We start from the raw sequence: 18,425 nt of genomic DNA on the forward strand, positions 1-18,425 counted from the left end.
TGTGCATAACTTTCTCTTTCGTGCTGTGGTATTAATGTGTAGGTGGTACATTTGCCAGTTGCTTGGGAATATAATGTCCCAGATAGAAAGTTGCTGTAGTTGATCCTGCTCCATTGGCTGTGAGACTTTGGCACCTGTCGGTTCTGTGCTTCATCTTGAGAAGTCTTGGTCAAGTCCCTGGATTTCTGTGGTCTGTGCTGTGCTTGATCTTTTTTCCAGTCTGAATGCTATAGCAGATAAATAATTCCTTTTAATTAACCAAGCTTATAGTCTCACCTGAGCAACCAAAACTGATTTCACTTTGTACTCCAGGCAGTTTAAAATATTTATTTCACTAGTACTAAATGACTTGAGCTTATTTTGGGGAGGCTTGCTATTGTCATAATGTATCCTTCAATGTAAGTTTAAATATCCAGCTGTTCTGTTTTGCAGGATGACTGCCAGCTCAACAGACTAAGAAATTAATTAAGCAACACTGAACTGAGCCTGTGCATTTTGCACACATGTCCAATTACTAGTGACCTAGATCTAGGGCAAAAGCCTGAAGTCTGGAGAGTCCATTTTAAGAACTGGAACAGCAGCCCTTCCGTGAAACTGCACATCCCCATGTGGAACAAATGCCCTGATAGCATGTTGGTTTTGAGGCAAAGCTACCACAAACCAAGCTGTGACAGTTTGATGTGTCTCTTCCTCAGGATAAGCACACTGAATGTGCCTTGCTGGGAAAGGTGTCATGTTCTTCCTCTGTAGCTGCTGTTTTCCAAAGGCCTTTTGATAAAGTAACACATCAGCAAGTACCTGAGAATTTGTTGCTCCTGTTCTGCTAAACTAAGCACGTAACTGGATGATGCACAGTTGGGCTGAAGTGGGGCTGGGGTAGCTTGGCTTAACTACTGCCCTCTTAAGGAAGTGACGTAAATAATACAAAAGCATTTGATGTTAAAATAGCACAGGGCACATGCTACCAACATTTGTTCTTTAGAGTCCTGCCCTGCTCTTGAGCAAGTGTGGCTAGTGTGAGGGCCTTGCGTAAGCATGATGATTGCTTTCTAGTGAGTTTAAAGATAACCTGATTTCAAACTAGGTCATCCCTCCACAGTGGTAATTTATAGATCTTTAGGTGAGAACATAAAGGTTGCTCTTAGCAACTAAACACAAGTTTTAATAATTCTAAACATGTAGCTGATTATAGGTTAAGTATACTAGTTGCAAAACCTATATTAACCTTTAGAATTAGATCTTTAGACTGAAGTCTGCTCTAATGCTTTTGTGATTTATGCCACACTTTCCTCGTAGTGTTGCCTATTGCCATGCTTGATAGATGTAACAGGCTTTGGATGTTTCAAAAACCTGGAAGTATTGCAACTTTCTTGTGCTATGCTGAAGGCTCAGATCAGCCTTAGGAAGCAGTATTGGTGAGCTCATGTTTGATCTAGCTAGCTTGGCCTGCCTACATGTCAAATTGCACTGAAAATCAGCATGATATAATTCAGTGGTGCAACTTCTGTATGCACAATAGGCTTAAAGAAAAGGATGTAGTCATGGCCCCTTGTCGCAGCATGTAGCAAGGAACAGGACCCTGCTGGGACTTGTGAAAAGTAGCAGCACTAAAGCTGTTTTGATGTCCAGCAGCAGCTTAGGGACTTAAGGTGACGGGTCAAAGATGTGCTACTTCTGCAATGAGTTTCCAGGTCCCGGAGGACTCAATGATGTGGTCTGTTAAATACTTGTAGCTAAACAATTCTGCGCTGGCATCAAGCAACAGAAAATACATATGGATCTGGGTTTCTTAATCTACTGGCTTCAAGTAATAAATGTCCTGGTGGTGACTTTGAAATCAGTGTGCAGACTTTTGTTTATTCTTGTTTATAGTTTAGCTCTTGAGGTTGATTGTATACTGTTTATAATTAAATAGGATCAGAGTTTTTGGCACATACTAGCAAAGTGTTTCCCATCTTACTGCCAAGGTTGGCATGTACATATCTCATGCTTTGTATCTCTGTGTATGTTCCTGCTGAACACTTTTCTTGCAAGTAGGCAACCTTAGTGGAGTCCCATGCTGTCCCTCAAAGGCATTCCTCATTACCCAGCATTACAGATAGCATTTCTTGCTCTGCCTTACTGTTGCTCTTCCATCTTATAGTTTCTTTATGGCTGTCTGTCAGCAGTGTCTCTTGACAAACAGCTTTCCATCAGAGAAAACGGGTTTGTTGTTTTTCTGTGTCTCAGGGATTTTTACCCCTGAACTAGTGAACTTGAAAAATACTGCTTATTCTCCTTTTTGGGGCTTCTGAGTGCCTGTTGACTTCCACAGTCAGTTTACTTACACATTTTAGCTTCAGACCTGGCCATTTAAAATACATATATATAAAATAAAATCAAATGTTGGATGTGGCAAAGGGAAAGAAAACTCCTTCCATTGTAAAGTATCTGGAAAGACTGGCGCTGTTTCACTAGCATTTATTGCTCTATGTAATGCTCTCTGTAAAAGTAATTTTTCTGTGTGCTGGGATCATGCTTGATGTATATTGCTGAAGAAGCTTTAGCAAATGGAATTTTGTAACAAGTATTTTATTTGTAAGTGTTTTGAAAAATCCATAAAGCTAAAAATAAAGTCTTAATATTGCCAGTCTAACTGGGCATTAAATAGTCCATTTATAATAGCAGTGTATGAACACTAAATGTATTGAATAAAGTTTTCATTTTTAAGGATTAATAGTATCTGATACAGACTATAGAATACAGAAATGACTTGGCCTATTTATTAGTTTCTTGAATGATTTTGTAGATTTTAGACCTGGGAGACTGGCTCAGCTTTGTGTTACTGACTGTAGACTACTAGTCTATGAATTACACTACTCTATGCTTAATTTAAGAATTATGTGTCACGACAAGAGAGCTCTGTGTTTACTTAGCATTAGCATTACTCCATAGTTAGTAATCCAGGTTAGTGTGTTCAACAGCTCCAACAAATCTGGTTAGGAAGTTGGAGTAATTTTTTTGAAACACCAGCTTGCCTGTCACTTTTCCATTAACTATTAAGAATGGTTTTCTTTAATTCTTAGTTCTGAGGCTTCTTAGGACTATACAGCTATAGTCTTCTTTTAGTAAAGACAGCAATCATTTTTTGTTATGGTAATAAAACTCTCCTTAACTGGTACTTGCTATACAATGCTTGAGCTTCTTCCAGAAGCATTTTACCCATATTTACTTCACCAACATCCAGCTCCATCTTGAGTGGCACTGAGAATATGATTTCTGTTCATGGTACAGATGGAAGCTAATGTACCAGACCATTGGACTATGCAATGTATAGTCAATGTGGTGATATTTATTACCTCCTGCTGTAGGTAGATGCAGCTCAAAGGGCTCTCTTTAATCCATTGGAGGTTTTTGAGTGGCCTTCCAGGGGGTCAGGCTGTGTGCTGGAATACACTGTGGGAGAATCTGGTTAGTACCGTCAGGGGAAAAGGTCAAAACTCCAAAGTCAAGGCAGTATGTTTTAGCTATGTGCCACAACAATCATAACATCAGTCAGCTGGCTTCTGTATGCAGTGGCTGTAGCTGCGACCTGAAGTGCACAAACATGTTCATCCACCTGTTCTTCTACTGTGTGGATTCTACTGGATGTAGTAAAAGTGCAGAATTTCATACGTGCACGCATAAGTGGAGGGAAAACCCAAAGTTTAACTTCAGCTCTTTTCTGTTGACTTAGTCCAGGTAGCATTTGTTGCCTCACTTGTCTGTAACTACAACTTGCTTAAGTTTAGACATTACTCAGAGTGTCCATGTTTAGACTGAGAATAGATGGCATGTGTGAGAATTAGCTGGCTACTGCACAGAATGGTTAAGGAGAAGCAAGTGGGACATAAAAGGCAAAAATTGAGCTAGATACGTTGCTCTTGACTTTCGTAGTGGCCATACTGGGCTGTGGGATCAAAGGCTGATATTGCAGTGGCTTGAGGGCTTTGATGCTGGCTGAGGTAGTTCCAGACTTTGGTGCAAGATTGAGTGATCCCAAACATGTTGCTGTCTGTTTTGTTTATTTTTCCATCCCCTGAAGTTGCCCTGTGTAAAACTCTAAAAATGACTGTGTTCTTGCAAGAACATGGCTTGGCAGAGGACAGGGCTGTTCGCTGGATATTCAGGAATGTGGATGATGCCCAGATGTGTTCCTCAACTCTGGTATGAGCTGCTCAGGCCAAGTCCCTCTAGGAAAGCATGAGGCTGCTGCAGCTTAGTGCTCGGTTTGAGATTCATGTGAGAACACTTTAGTGGGGGAAATGCTTGCAGTGATTGGATCCTTCTTTAATTTCTAATCCTACTTTAAGCTTTTAGTAAACTTCTTTTCAGTAGTATGCTGGTAGAAGAAATTAATAAACAAAAGGTTTAATTTTCTGCTTGGTTGCTAGACCTTCCTGTGCACTGTCTTTCCAGGTTATCTGGTGACCTGTAAGTGTCCCACTTGTCCACAATATATTTGAGAGGTTAAAGTGTGACTACCATGATAGAATAATAACTTCGATTACTTTTTTTCTCTCAAAAGTGATAAGGTCTGTACATGAGCAGGAAAAATGTTCCAGTTGCTATTGTATCATTTATTTGAATGGCTTTTAAATGCTTATTGTAGGTGCAGGAAATGTCAAAGGAGACTGCTGACAGCTATTATGAAGCAAATTGAAAATAAATGATTTGCGGGAGAAAAGGGTGAATGTTTATGCATATGTTAAATCTACATGTAAGGAGAATTTTGTAACTCTGCTTCATAGGTGATTTAAATTCCAATGCAAATGCAGCAGGAATGATAGATGTGTGCAGTTAGTAGTGTCTCAAAAGAGAAGCAGGAACACTCTTAGTGCCTGGTGCTTTATTGAAACAAAGCTTTGTAAATATTAATCTAGTCATTCTTTTCAACAATTTACGGTGAGTTGACTTTGGATGGTGAATGTATTTTGGGGCAGGAAAATGTGTAGCGGGAACATGGAGCACAACTGAATGTAACCATCACTGCAAATTTTGTGAAATATGGTGTGAAGGAGAGTGCTGAGGTTTGGGTAGCTGTAAAAAAAACACAAAACAAACCACAAAAACCTGAGGCTGAATGGTGCTCTAATTCCTTTGCTGCTGCTGCCTATATCCCATAGCAGACAGGTCCATCTGCAGTGCCAAAGGACAGCCTGGAAGAAGGGAGATAACTGGTATCTGTCTATTTACTGATGTGAACCAAGAAAAGGAAAGGAGAGCTGCTTCCCAAGCAAAGATTGCATGGAGGAGATTGCATACCAAGAGTGGGTCACGAGGGTGTAAGACAATGAATTTCTACTTAGGCCGTTGCGGGAAAAACGCTGGTCAGCTGGAGTTCAGCAGTGTGCGAAAGATAAGGGTTAGCAATGAGAACTATTATACTTATTTGTGTTTGAGGTATTGTGTTGTATGGAGGAACTGAGCTATTTATATAACCCTATAACTGAGTTATAAATAGCCCTAAAAATTCAAATTCCTGGGTCACAGTTTGGCTTGTTCTATTTCAAGATGAGAATCCATATGTAAAATTCTGCTTGGCTGGCCTAAAGTCTTGCTGAAAGGTTATTTAAAAAGCACAACTTGGCAGAGACTGTTCTCTTACCTGCAGATTTGCACTGAGTCCTATATGCTCTATTGTGGTTAGTGCTCTTGTGGCTGTTCAGTTTCTGGCCACTTCTGCTGTTTCCTTGCCTTTTCTCTCTTATCTGCCTATATTCAGTTAGACTCCAAGGCAACTGAGGCCGAGAAGAGCTGCTCATATGTAGCCACAGAGGTCAGCCAAGGGACGGTAGTTTACTTCTGAGCTGCTTGTTGTGGTAACAGCTATCCAAGTCAGCAAGGTAAAAAACCACCACAGGGATTTCTAGCAACAGTGCACTGTGCTTGCTCTGAGCTGCAGAACAATGCAGTCATTTGGAAACTGGTATTAGAGTAGGTCTGTAGAAGAGCTAATGACCTAACCCTGTTCTGGAAAGGACCGTGGGCAAGTGCTGGAAGAGCAGCACTTCTGAGCAACACTTAAGGATGAGAAGAGCGTGGGGCTCTGTCACTGAGAGGGTTGTGGGGGAGCTGCTCTGATTTACTGTAATTCAAAGGTGTTCTGAAATGGGGCTGCTTGTGCTCACTCTGTTGCTTTGTAGGCTTATTAGTGTAACAGATAATGGGGGTGCCTTTAGTGGTAGTTAACCAGGCAGCATGTGTATTGAGGACATGCTCCGTCCCTGGGGAGGTTTTTAGAAATCAGTGATCACAGCCTAGGAAGAGCTAAGGCATCTCAGGTCTTACAACGTCAAGGGAACTTGGTTTTCTAGCAGTGCTGTGGCCATTAAACAGAACTACAGCTGCACTACTGACTGAGTCTCTGCCAGCTCCATAGAGACTTTTGGGCTCATTATTAAATCATGTTTACCTCTTCCATAACTTTGCATGTTCATTCCAATTTCTGAGTTAAGGAAACGCTCCCCTTCCAGCTCTCTGTTAAAGGTTGGGCTAAACTGAATTTACCACTTTCAATTAAAAAACCATTCCATATTCAGCTCCAAATTACAGTGTACTTTATAGGAGAGAAAAAACAACACACCAAACAAAAACCAAAATGTTTCTCGGTTTCATAGTTTCTTGGATTAAATTTAAAACCAGTAGCACTTTGTGTAAAACATCTTTTTAATCCTATAGTTTCAGGAAAGAAAAAGGATATCTTTTTGATTAATGCTGAAAATAGTACTAGGTATGCAGTGGAATTTTTTAAGTACTTCTCTTTGTAGTGGATACACACTCCCTGAAGTGGGCAAATAATGCTTCTCTGAAGACAATGTAATGAACACTGTGACCTCAACATTTGCCACTTTGTTGGTAATGGGATGGTTTGCTGTATGCAGGGATTGTTTCAAAACAATCCATTGGCTTGAAGATGTTCCTATCCAGGTGCTTTTCAGAAGTAGTGACTCGTTTTTGGTGAAGGAAATGGTATATTCACAATCTCTTGCTTTTTTCCAATTATTTTTTACTTTGTTGTGAAATATTTTTATTAATGTCATCAAATAATGTAATCTATGATAGTGACATGTATTCCACAATGTCTTCATTTCCCCCTGTACTCAGCACTGGTGAGGCTGCACCTCAAATCCTGTGTTCAGTTTTGGGCCCCTCACTACAGGAAAGACATTGAGGTGCTGGAGAGAGTTCAGAGAAGGGCAACAGAGCTGGTGAGGGGTCTGGAGCACAAGTCTGATGAGGAGTGGCTGAAGGAACTGGGGCTGTTCAGCCTGGAGAAAAGGAAGCTGAGGGGAGACCTTATCGCTGTCTACAACTGTCTGAAAGGAGGTTGTAGCATGGAGGGTGTTGGTCTCTCAAGTAACAAGTGATAGGCAAGAGGAAACGGCCTCAAGTTGTGCCAGGGGAGGTTTAGATTGGATATTAGGAAAAATTATTCATGAAAAGGGTTGTCAGACATTGGAACAAGCTGCCCAGGGAAGTGGTAGAGTCACCATCCCTGGAGGGGTTTAAAAGGTGTTCAGATGAGGTTCTTAGGGACATGGTTTAGTGCTCGAGTTAGGTTAAATTATGGTTCAACTTGATGATCCTGAGTGTTTCTTCCAACCTAAATGATTCTATGATTCCATTCTCCAATTATTTGCCCATTCTGGAGCGTAAGTCTTCAAATATACTGAAGTTTAGGAGAAGGAGCTGTCAAGCCTTTATACTCTGATTCATATTAACAAATTAAATGCAACCTTATTTCACTTTTAGTCCTTCACCTTCATTGAAGACTTCACTGTAGAAATCCATTAATGACATACTCATCCAGCTGCTTGCTCTTCTTTAGGGACCCTGGCTCTCTGGACATAAAGCAAAATAGGGGTGGGTGGGGGAGAAGAGAGCTTCTACAGAAAAACTCTGTCGAAGCTAAGTATACTTTGTTACTAGAACATAAATTACTTGGAACTGGTCTTTATGGTGACTTGAAAATTGAAATATCAACTACTGTTAATCTGAGGTTGAGAGGCAGCTCTTAGCACTGTTTATTTTCTTGTTTTTACTGCCATTCAAGCTACACTGTAATTGGAGACATGTGCCCACTGTTGTCATTGTTGGATGAGCTTTTATCTGCCATCCAGACTGAGTTGGAACTATGGAAAGAGCCTGAGGCTACTTACATAATGCAGTCGTGCTGCTGTTGCATTATAATTTTCAGCTGTAATACTTAAAGTACCAATAAATTACTTTTTTCCTTTCTGTAGTACAAAGATAATAAGAACTGCTCTCTTACCTTCTCTCTGTGATTTTTGTAGACTTTAATATGTAGTTAGTTATATTTTATCAGACTTTATTTAGTTGGATAAGTTGATTTCTGAAAAACAGATTTTATTTAAAACTGAAAGCCACAAATATGGCAGGGAAAACCATCTGTATAACTTCTTAAGGAAAATGCTCACTGATTTGTTTGTTTGTTTTTCTTAAATCCTGGAAGACTACAAATAGAACTGAAAACCTGCAGAATAATGATGAGGTTACTGAACAATCCATCAATCCTGAAATTCTCAGTCATTATAATAGACTTCTACTGGCCAGAGGAGACGTGGAATACAAGTGAATTTCATATGAGAACTTGAGCAAGCAAGTAATGTTAGCTTAGTTGTATAAAGCATTTTAAAGTTGCCTCCAGAGATCCCAGCACTGATGTCATAAAACAGAGGCAATGCAGAAATACATGTCAAAGCTGTAAGTCACAGAAAAGTGAAGGAAAAAGAGATTAAATTACTCTGCCCACTTGAGCCAGTATCCATGTATATGGCTAAGCCCCTTGAACACTTTTTCCAGTAGACCTGAAGGAGGGATCACAAGCTGCTGGCATGTACCCAGGTCCCAGTGGCACCTGATGGGACTCATCTCCAGCTTTATGTACCCACTTCTGTGCAGACCTCCACCTCTGAGCTGCTCACTTTTGGCTCCTTGCACAGATCAACAGCTGCTTCTGGTGCACAGCTGCCCTTAGGTGAAGGGGCACATCTGAAATAGCTCATGGTGAAAATGCCTGTTCCTGTTATTTGACTGAGCAGGAGCCTTGGGTGACCCACTCAGTCAAGTGTGAAGTCAGGCACTGCGAGTCACGTCCCTGCTGCTTTTACAGGTTAAAAGTCTATGATTTGGAGTAGCTCACACACGTGCCTGGGAAAGCAAGGGCTGATGAAGGAGCAAGGTGCCTAGATGTTCAACATTGCAGTGGTTATCTGATGGAGCATTTCATGGCAGTGGCCTCCAGAGCAGCACTGGGGAGCACTGCAAGGCACCTGGGCACCCTGTCATGAGGACTTGGGGGACTCACACAGGACACTGTTAAGAGACACTAGAGACTGATGTCTCATCCTATTGGTAGCAGAGCTTTGGCTGAAGCCCAGTGATGTGTTTGCCTGGCTGGCAAGAGAAACTGAAGAACATGATTCAGAAAACTGGTGTGCTGAGCAGGGAGCTGGTGAAAAGCTGCCAGCAAGATCTGCTGGTGCTTGGTGAAAGACGCAAGGAGGTTGGATGCCAAATCCTGCCTCTTCTCTGCTGCCTTTTAGCTATTAATGTACTGATTAAGGGTTCCATGTGAGAGGGGAGGCCTCAGTTCACTTTCCTGATGGACCTGCTGGGTTCAGGCAGACACTGCTGGCAGGGCTGTCCTGGTGCTCAGGCTGCATGCTGGGCTCAGCAGGGTTGCAAAGCAGCAGAAAGCATGAGAGAGCAGCCCCCTCTCATCTTCAGTGTCTCCTTGGGCCTCTCTGTGATGACTAAAGCTTGCCATGGAGCATCATGGTAGTTCCTGACCCCTCAGGGAAGCAAAGCTGACCTGCAGATAACTAATCAAGATGCACAAAGTAAAGAGATGGAAAGGGACATAAGAGGGAGCACGACTCTGAGGGTACGTGGGCTAAGATCACCGTAAAACCCTGTCCCTCATCTTCCTGGCCATGTGCTTTGGGACTCCTAGGGGCTCTGGGGATGCAGTGACACCACCTTGGATGAGAGCAAGGCTTTAAGCCATGGTTCCTACACTAGGTAGGGAGACTTGAGTCTAATTGGCCAGAAGAGACTATTCTAAACAGGTGAGTTGGCTCTGAAAGGGAAGTGTTTCTGAAGTGCTGTAAGTATGTTACTAGGAAAGCCAGGCTAGAATCAAAAAGCAGATTTTTGCAGAGCTTTGCAATGCTAAAAGGAGATGCACTTTGTGTGCTAACCTGTGGTATCCTCCAGGATATTGATCCCCCATACACCTGTGTTTCCCAAAGGGCTCAGTGATACTGGTGATGGATCCTCACCATTTCCAAGGCATGTTCCAGATGTGCCACAATACCATAGGTATGAGGGCAAGAAGTGATGCTGATAATTGAATACATTGAACAGGGAAGTGGAAGAACAGGGTCTGTAGCACTGACTACATTGAGATGCTCCTTACTGGTGACAAAGCTCCCATGTTGTGTGGAGATGAGGATTTTATGCCTTTGGGCATGTAGGAAATCTACTGCTTCCTTCTTTGTAAAAATGCAGAGTTTGAAACTCATAAGTTGCCATCTGTGCGGTGGCCAGTAATTGTGCTATACACTGAAGATATTAATTTGTTATCTATTAGGTTTGGTTTCTTTGAAGGAGATTCACTTCAAGGTAAATGTGAAATAATGTAGCAATTGGTGTAGAAAGCAATATTTCCTTTTTATGTGGCAAATCTAACAAAGCAGATGATGTGAATTATGTAACTTGCTTTCACCAAAGTATCTTATGTAGTTTGTAAATATTCCTATATGCCAGCAAGCAAAGAAATCATTATACCCCAGCTCTCTGGAAAAACTCTTACCCTACTAGCAGATACATGATTCAGAGAAAGATATTTGGTTTCTCTTGGAGATGTAATAATTTCCAGACTCTAATAAGCTGAGGGTTAATTCTCTAGCCTTTAAAATTATCTCTTATGATTGTGTGAGAGTAAGAAAATGGCTTCGTAGTTAAATGTGGAACTTTGAGAGACATGAACTGGATGGCAGGGTTTGCTGCAGGCTCTCTCTGGCCTCAGATAAGTCTTTTAATCTCTGAGTTGCTCCTGTTTGCCTGTTGAAAACTGAGATAATATCCTCTTTTCATCAGTTCTCCCTTTGGTTTGCTTAGATTGCAATCTATTCAGGTCAAAGATTGTCTTATTTTATATGGCATTTGTATGGACCAATTTCACCGAGGGCCCTGAAGCTCAATCTATAGATAATTCTGTTTTCTAATAGTATTATCTGGAAAATATCTACAATTAATCCATGAAGAGGTACTAATATTACAATGAATAACAATTCCTTCCAAACTGCTTAAAATTTCTATCAAATTGCAGAATGGCAATATTATATCTAGATTATTAGAACAACAGCATATAGCTCGCAGATGAAGGTCCCCGATATTGGCGCAGTCTGAATATTTTATGCTAAGGTGCTGTTTTTACTCTAAGATGGCTAGTTATTTGTTATGTCTTAACTTTGTATCTTAAAAAGCTTGTAATAGGGAAAAAGTAAGTTCTGCAGAAGCTTGACAGTAGCATGCTCACTTATTAGTGGTCCCAGCAGATCTATCAGGTAAGAAAAAATGCTAAAGATAAGTATAAGTGAAAATCAAGATATTAAATCTTTCTCTTCCATTAGCTTGAGAGGCAAAAATGAGGAAGAATAAAAACTTCCCATGAAACCAAGTCTTAAGTGAATGGACAGTCAATACATAGTTTCAAGGCATTAGCTTTCCTTTGTAAATGGAAGAATCAAAATTGTTGTATGTAGAGACCTTGGAGAAACTGGGAAGTACAAAATTAAGCAGTACTTAATGAAGATGAGAATAACAAAATAATTTCCACAAAGCTGCTCAGAATCAGATAAATACCATCAAGGAGCCAGATTTCTCTGCCTTTAGTGAAGCAGGTACCAAAGCTCTGAGGTCTGATTATCCTACTAACGGGACCTGCCAGCTCCTCCTGGTGGCTTGTAAGTCCTGAGGCCTGGCCACCTGCCACAACACCTTCCCCCAGCTTGCCTAACCCACCAGCTGGCATGGCTTTGGTCATCTCTCATCTTGCAGGGTAGCTGGGACAAGAGTCTGGAGTATTTATCTAAGTGCTTATGTCCAGATGTTGGATGAGAGTATTTGAAAGTCCTCTGTATTCACTTGTAGACAATGAAGAGAAAAGAGGTGCTTTCTAGGTAGCCATCTATGTAACCTGTTTGAGACCTCTACCTCACTTCAAATTACTCTTGACAGATTATGAGGGATGAATCATATCTGAAATAACTTCACTTCTGTAGGATAAGTGTGAAACTATTGGTACCCCAGAGGCTAAACCAGCTCCAGGCTCTGCTGCTGTGACATACAGGGGCAGCATGAAGCCCATGTCCAGTATGAGTCTTGGGTTGGCTCCTGCCTTTGCTGGCTCCCTCAGTAAAGCCTTGTGTGCATTATTCTGCCTCTGCTCTTCCTGCAGCTGCCCGTGTGGATGCAGGGGCACCCCCAACCCTGCCCCTACTGCCATGTCCCAGGGTTCCCTGTGTGATCGTGGAAAGGGGGAGGGGGGCCTCAGCTTTGGGAAGCTGGGCCTGGATCCTCACTGCTGGGTAGGTGAGCCCTGGAGAATGTGACAGCCCTGGTTTGGGTTTACATGGCAAATTAATCTTTACCTGTAGTGGGAGGGTTTAGGCAGAAATGTGCACAGGGATGCAGGCTGAGACTGCAGTGCTAGCTGTTTCCCAGGAGCTCTTCCTCAAATAGTGAAAGAAAGTGTATTTAGAAATGAAAAAACCCTGAAATAATGACTTATGGATAGATCTTCCCATCTCTGTCCTCACTTCCTATGGGGCATTGTCTGTTTCCAAGGTATTACACATTTTAATAATGTTGAATCTTAAAATCCTTTCTCACAAGTGGAAATGAGTGTGGTGGTCTTGCAGCCTTCTGACCACTTGCAAAAGCTTTGGTTCCTCTTTGACAAGCTTGCTCAGGAGGGGTCCCAATAGTGAAATGCGGATGGGGGGTCTTCTGAACACCTTCACTGTTTTTAACAAGAAACATCGCTTCCTCAGTTGTGTGAGGACAAGTCTGTGTGGACATAGTCGCAAGAGAGGAGTCTAAGGGAGAGAGAACTTCAAAGTTTTAAATTATACACTTTGCTGAAATGTATAATTCATACTTATGAGAATTGTGTACAAATTCTTGTTGCATTGTATAATTTGTGCAGATGATCTCCTGTAGTTCCTCAATGACTGCCTTTGTTAATTTTTCTCACTAAAAAAATAGAAAAGGTTTTTCTCTTCTCTCATTTTCCTAGAATTTACCAAGTGTTTGCGATTGGACTCATCTTAGATATAATGTTCCCTGTTTCTTGCTGGATGGGACATGCCTGAGTGGGGACTGTGAACAATTATCATCTCAGTGTGTGAAGATTTAATGGAAAAAACACCTGAGCCCTTTGTTTGTTGTGCCTAATGGCTATGGATTTATAGCTGTGGTCCTACAGATGATGTCCTGCTGCTCACCACAATACTTTAGTCATCTTAAGTGCTGTTGGCTACCCATGGTTCCCACCAACTTGAAGAGGCTTTGTAGATGTGCAGTGCTTAAGGAAAATAAACAAGGACTTGATTAGCACCCTTCAACCTATATGATAATATTTTTCTACTTTGTCTCCTGTTTGTTTTTGGTTTTTTTTCAAGAGCCAGAAACCTTACATCTTTGCTTTAATAGCCTCTAATTAATGCATGTTTTCTCTATTATTAGCACACCTGACATCCCTTCTTCATGCAGTATCTAAACATCTAAACACGTTTTCTGTTTTTCATGTCAGCAACTGAGATTCTTGTTCATGTCATGGATAAACCCATGCAGGCTGGATCTCTAGTGTTTTCATCAGCAGCTTACACTATACTGTGCCCTTTCCTAATATCCTTAATCTCTGCTTCTGGCAAATAAAATAGTGACCTACTTTATTTTTCTGCCTTCAGAAAAAAAACAAAGTGCATGTGGTGGAGCAGCAGCTGCTGTTTCCTGATAGCGAGTAAAGAGCAGTAGTGCCTCTGGTCCAGAGCTTTGCTAAACCAAATCCTGCTTTTACAACCCTTTCTCCCCGCTCCATGTGTGTGGGCACTTGCTGTAGCCCTGTATCTGCTCCTGGTGCTTGGGTGCCATCAGCCAGGTCTGGATGAAACAGAGAAGGAGGGACTACCTGCAGGTGAGGATGGGTTAATTACAGGGAAAGTGGACTCAAGGGCTGCAATCCCAACTTTTGGATGTGTGCTCCTCCTCTGTGACCTCCACCTGAGCTACCAGTTGTTTGGAATATATGTGGAGAGTAGGGACCATTGCATTGCCTTCACTTTGCAATATGGGGGAGAAGGGGGTGTATTTCCCATGGTTGCCTCCCCCTCTGTTTCTGCAGTGGATGATGGTGTCAGTGTTGACTCATCAACCTGCTTGTTTCATGGGCATCTCCCAGTGTCTCCAGGATGTCCAGTGCTTCACAAGACTGTCATACAGCAGTGAAAGCTAGGCACTAAAATAGAAAATCAATAGCATGCAGTCTCCTCCCACATGTGTTTTTGAAAACCTCCCCCAACCTTTTGCATCAACAGTAACCAGATTTCACCTATAAATCTGCTGCACTTAATCTCCCTGAGTATGTCTCCAGCACTTGTCTCTCATCCCCAACTTAAGCTGCCTTGCTGACAGATGCACACACACAAACAACTTTCTCCCCCCCTCAGTCCCCTGTTGTTCAAAACCAACACATGACGACAGCTCTGGCAAGGCTGTATCCATACTGTTTGCACTCAAAGTAGTGAACAGTTCAAAAGGGGTGGATGGAGCTTTGCTCCTGCCTGACTTTCAAAGAGCTGCTTGCAAGAGGGAGCCAGGCAGCCCATGGTCTCGAATTTGGGGGCTCATGTGGCCATCTCCAGCTTCCCTGCAAAGCCATGGCACGTATCTGCACAATTGCGCAGCAGTGCCGGGGTGTTTTCCCCTTGGCTGGCTTTAACGCTGTCTTCAAGTCATTGTTTCAAAGCTGCCTGATGCAACATCAAAGCAGCAGCCCAGACAAAGCACATTCAGTCTGGGAGCTGGGGTGGAAAGAGGGAAAATTTGCAGCAGAGCGATCATGCAGGCTGCTTTTTATTTTTGCTTCAATGGGAGTGAAAGGCATGCAGGAGATCTGCTGGCAGAAGTATTTTTATAGGTGTGAGCCTGGGTAGAGGGAAAATCCAGCCCATATCAGAATGCTGTTAGCTGGTTTTGGTGGGGTTTTTTGTTTGTTGTGTTTGTTTGGTTTTGTTGGTTTTGTTTGTTGTTTGTTTATTTGTTTTCCCCCAAAACTTTTTTAGGACAGATAAATTGGAATTGTTGAAAGCAATATTTGGACTAGGGTAACAGCACAAAGAGTTAACAGAGTATCAGATAAATGCATTGGCTCTTTCATGTAGTAAAAAGAGATGAGTAAGCTGAGAATCCTAACAAGAACTAATCTCCATTTCAGATCTTGTTTGAGAGATTAATTATGGAATATCATAGACCTAATTAAACACATAATCAAGGGCAAATAGGCACAACCTTACACCAGCTAACAGAATTGTTGTGCTGGAGCAGACTATTTCTGTACTTGGAAAGCAAGAAACAGCCAAAGCCTCTTACAGCTCTTGCATAGATTAAACAAATAACAGCAAGCAAAAAAGGTCTCAATACATTAACCTACAAAGTCTGTAGTAAAGAAAAACTAATGACCTTCCATAGCCACAACTGCAGTGAATTTTGTGAGTACCAGGAGTTCTCATACTAATTATTTTTCCACTTGCATAGCATCATCAATTTAAGGAATCCAAGTTAGCATAAAAACATTAATTTACCTTGTTACTAATCTGTTGAATAGATGGAGAAACAGAAACCTGAGTACTGAAATGACGTGCCTGTGTTCTCACACAAAATCACTGAAAGAAAAGCAATATAAACTGAGAGTCTTGACATTCAGCTGTTCTGTCAAGGTTTAAGGATTTAAGGGAATTACTTTGTAAACATACAAAAAAAAACTCCCTGGAGGAAATGAAATCACAAATTTAACTAATTGAGACATAATTCCAGGCTGCTTGTGTCAGTTGGCAGCTCTTGGGTTTGAGGTTTTGTTTTGAACTGAGCTCTTGTGAATTCCTTGTTGACTCTCCAAGTCTTCATCACTTAAAAAGCTGGCAATTCTGTATTTTTTATTTTTTTAATGAAATTTTGTGTCATAGACACATTAGTTTGGGTCTCTGAATTCTGCAGTTACTCAAATCACACATGGCCATTGAATCAATCCCATCCTCAAGCAAGGAACATGTATATATGTGTGTGTTACACATTAGCTGTTTAACTTCACAGTGTTTCTGATGCCCTTTTCAGCTCCAGAGAGAAACAGTGTGGCTGCCTTTGCAGTGTGGGCACGGTGGCGATGATTTTTCCATCAGTGTGTGTGCTGGAGGAGCTGTTGGCTTTGGTGACACGTGTCCCTGCTCCTATCCCTTGAGTCGCCCAGGATACAGAGGGGACCATCTCAGGATGCAGCACTGCAGTGCAGCTGTTCGGGCCTTTTGCTTGCCTTCCCAGCCCACCTGTTTAATGTCTGTGCCTTCTGTCAAGCCCAGCTATTAGTCAGACTTCTGTTGCACACTGGGTTGTTCTCCCCTGTCCTTCGCTTGTCACTTCTGGTTTTTCTCTTGCTTTTGTTCCTCTTCTTCTAACCGGTCCATTTTGAGCACTGCATTTTATCCTCTGCTCCGGGAGGTGAACATAAAAAAATCTTCTCCTTTCCTGTTTTTTCTTTACTGCCTTAAAGAAATAAAGGTATGTGTTGCTTTTGAGGACAAGAATATGAAGCATCTATGTTTGAAAATAATGTTGAATATGTCTCTCATCTGCATGTGTGGGAAGAAAAGTGAACAAATCAGCTGTGTTACACTCAACCTTTGAAGAGTATCAAGCATGACTCTATTTTACAGGATATATTTCTCCCTCAAGGAATTTTTAAAGGACACAGCTGAGAAATGGTCATAAATAAGGAAGTGATAAACAGAAACCAGTTGGAGTGTTTTTACCTGGGGCTTCTTGTGAAGTCAGCCGCTTCCCACGCTGCCAGATTCCTTTCTTGATGGTGTTGCCTTTTAGCACCAAAAGGATACTACGAGATAAAGATCTGGACAGGCCAGAAGATCAGTGTCTGGTGAGCTGAACTAGCTCACACCAGTAACGACGCCTTTGTGGTCAGACATGGCAATAAGGACGCCAGCTGGGATCTGGCTTGTGGCAACCAAACCCAGAAGCCCTTTGTGTGCTAGAGGAAACCCAAATAGTCTCAGCTCATGCAGAGGCAGGTATTTTTTTCAAGGTTAATTCAGTTGTAAAACAACTATCCTGGCGAGGTTGGTCTGCCCTTGCCTGGAAATGACAAAAGAGAAAGGCATGGGTGTTATTTTCCTTCCTCTCATCTTCATGCGATACTACCTGCAAGTTCAGGAATATTTCATTTCCTTGCTCTTCACTCATGCATGGAAACTGGTGTGGAGTGAGGGACTCAGTCACTTCTCATGGAACAAAGCAGCCCGAGGGGTCCCCTCCTCCTGCTCCAGCCAAGGCAGCAAGGTGTCTCCTCTGTCTGGAAAGCAGCAGAGGATGGGCAGGATTTGCAGCCACGATGTGCCTGTGTGAACATCTGCCAGGGTTCGCTCCTTGTCAGTCCCACCAGATCACACCTGTGTTATTGCTGGTGATACACCCCTGGAGCAGCCAGGACTGGGGCTTTCTGTTGCAGCACACATGGCTGTTCCTGCATTCAAACCATTATTTTTGTCTGCTGGCTGCTCTGCCAGTCTGTGTTGCCTGTGCTCCAGCCACGTTTCCAGCTCTGCTTTGCAGTAGATTGCTTTTCAGTGCAGCCACTATACTGACACCACCACAAAACTGCAGGCACCGGGGCTTGGGCAGGGTCTGCCTGCCCCTATGATCTGGCCTTCTGGGGCATTGCTTGTGTGTGTGTCAGCTTGTGCCAAAACAGCTCAGGGCACATCCCAGCTGAACTGGAGTCTATGTTGCATGTTGCAGACAAAAGACAAGGTGTTACTTCTGCGTACTGCATTTTCTGTATGGCATGGCCTTATCATTTTTCTGTCCTCATCCTTTGCTGCTTTTAAAAAACCCCTTCATTTCTTAGCCCACTTGCTCTCTGTTCTCTCATCTCAGTTTGTTGCAGAGCCATGGGAGCCCATGGAGGTCCCACGAGTACACTGACTGAGCTCTGTCTCCCTAGAACCTTCTTTGCTATGTTCGCCTTCTTTTCCAGTTTATCCCCAGTGAACTACAAATCCAGCACCACTTTGGTCTCACTTCCC

The sequence above is a fragment of the Nesoenas mayeri genome (genome assembly GCF_963082525.1).
Source record: "Nesoenas mayeri genome assembly, chromosome: 1".
NCBI classification, from domain to species: Eukaryota; Metazoa; Chordata; class Aves; order Columbiformes; family Columbidae; genus Nesoenas; species Nesoenas mayeri.